The 2,385-nt window shown below is 65.7% G+C and overlaps 1 pseudogene; it reads left to right on the forward strand.

Annotated features, from left to right (window-relative positions):
* The first annotated feature begins 286 nt into the window (after nucleotides 1–286).
* Nucleotides 287–2,379, forward strand: LOC113941995 (annotated as a pseudogene).
* The last annotated feature ends 6 nt before the right edge of the window (nucleotides 2,380–2,385 follow it).

Consider the following 2,385-nt stretch of genomic DNA (forward strand, 5'->3'; position numbering starts at 1 on the left):
CGCTGTCCCCCCCTTTTCTCTCCCCACGGAGCTCCTGCCCCAGCTCCCGCTCCCCCCGGGAGGGGCTTTGGGAGCCCCCCTTTGCCTTGAGCCCGGGACCCCTGCGGGGGGCAGTGGGGGCTGCCCAGGGCGGGCACTGGCCCAGGGAGATCGCCCCCCGCCCCCGCGGCATCCGCTGATCGCGGCGCTTCCCCCGCTTTGGCCCCAAAGCGGCGCCTTTAAGGCCGAGTTTAAGCGCAGGGCCCGCGAGTTCAGCTCGGCCCGGCCCGGGGGTCCCGCCGCTCGGGCCCGTCCAGGGGGCCCGGGGGTGGCGGGGGGACCCGGGGCGGTGCCGGGAGGGGTCCCGAAGGGGATCCCGGGGCATTCCCGGCAATTCCCCCGGGCCCGCCCCCCGCGCTCCCTCGGCCACTTTCGCTTTCGCGTCTCCCGAACTGCGCCCAGCGGGGCCAGCGGAGCAGCGCGATGGCTCCAGCGCTGGGGCTGGGGGCGCTCCTGGCGCTCCTGGGGGTCTCCATGGGGCAGCCGAAGGGTGAGTGGGACCCCCGGAACGGGCAACTCCTCAGCCTTTATTGCCGGGCACCGGCACTTCCCTGAACCTCCATTGCCGGGCACCGGGACCCCCCTGCACCCTCTCCCTCCGCACCGGGACCCCCTTAAACCTCCTTATCCGGCACCGAGACCCCCCTGAACCTCTATTCCCTGGTACGGGAATCCTCCCCACCTGCATTCCTGGGCTCTTGGACTCCTCTGCACCTCCTCCCGCAGCGCTGGGACCCCCCTGAACCCCCTTATCTGGCACTAGGACCCCCTGAACCCCCATTCTTGGACACAGAGACCCCCCTGGACACCCATTCCTGGACACTGGGACCCCCCTGAATCCCTTCGTCCTGCACCAGGACCCCCTGAACCCCCTTATCCTCAACAAATACCCCCCTGTGCCCCTTTTCCTGCCAATCGTGCTCTCCCAGCCCCCTGATCCTCCCTTTTCCTTGACCCTGGAACTCCCTGGACCCCCATTCCTGCCTTTCCCAGCCCCCAGCCCCCACTTTCCTCAACAGCGGGGACCACTGGACCCCCCTTTCCTGGGCACAGGGACCCCCTGGATCCCCTATCCCTCCTCTCCCACTCCCAGCCCCACTTTCCTTGAACCTTGGACCCTTCCCAGCTCTCCCAGTTCCGCTCCCCTGACCCTTGGACCCCCCAAACCCTCCAATCTCTGTGACCCCCCCAGTTCTCCCCTCCCTGTGCTTCCTGCAGGGGGGTCCCAGGCACCGGGAACGCCCTCGACCGCAATTCCTGGGCACTGGGACCCCCCCTGGAACCCCTTATCCTGCACCAACACCCCCCTGCACCCCCTTTCCAGGCCATTCTGGGTCTCCTCACCCCATGACCCCTCTTTTCACAACACTGAGGCACCCAGGCCCCCCTTTCCTGGGTGCAGGGACCCCTGGATGCTCCATCCCACCTCTTCCAGTCCCTACACCCTCCTTTCCTTGGCCCTGGGATCCCCAAACCCCCTTCCCGGCTCTCCCAGCTCTCCCAGTTCCCCCTTACCTTGACCCGTGGATGTCCCCAGACCCCCCAAATGTCCATGTCCCCCCAGTTCTCCACTCCCTGCGTTACCTGGAGGTGGCGGTGACAGAGCCCAGCCCGGGAATCCCTCAATTCATGGTGTTGGGATATGTGGACGGGATCCCCATCACGCGGCTACAACAGCGAGCGGGGCCGGGTGGAGCCACAGACACCGTGGATGGCGGCCGGAGCTGAGCCGGGATATTGGGATAGAGAGACCCAGATCGACAAGGGGAACCAGCTCGTTGCTGCCCACAACCTGGGTGTAGGGCAGGATCGGTACAACTGGAGTGGGGGTGAGTGGGGGGAGCTGGAGAATGAGGGGATGTGTGGGGCTGGAATGGGATCTGTGGGGCTGGGATGTGGATCCAAGGCGCTCCGAGGGGCTGGGATGAGGCTCTGTTTGTCTCCATCAGACTCTGAGGCTCCATAGGGCTGGAATGGGGCTCCATGGGCTTGGACGCAATTCGAGGGGTCTCCATGGATCCAATCCCACCCCCCAGGTCTCCACACGTGGCAGCGGGTTGCTGGCTGTGAACTCCTGTCCGACGGGAGCATCCGTGGATCCTACTGGCAAGGCTACGACGGGCGGGATTTCATGTCCTTCGAGCTGGGATCCGGGAGCTTTGTGGCGGCCGATGGAGCTGCCCAGATCACCAAGAGGAAATGGGAATCCGATGGGATCAAGGTGGAGAGGTGGACAAATTACCTGGGGAACATCTGTCCAGAATGGCTCCAGAAATACGTCGGATACGGGCGGGAGGCGCTGGAGCACAAAGGTGAGGGAGACAGAATTCCCATGGGAATGTGGGA

Source organism: Corapipo altera, unplaced genomic scaffold, assembly GCF_003945725.1.
Source record: "Corapipo altera isolate COAL_440 unplaced genomic scaffold, ASM394572v1 59134, whole genome shotgun sequence".
Classification (NCBI taxonomy): domain Eukaryota; kingdom Metazoa; phylum Chordata; class Aves; order Passeriformes; family Pipridae; genus Corapipo; species Corapipo altera.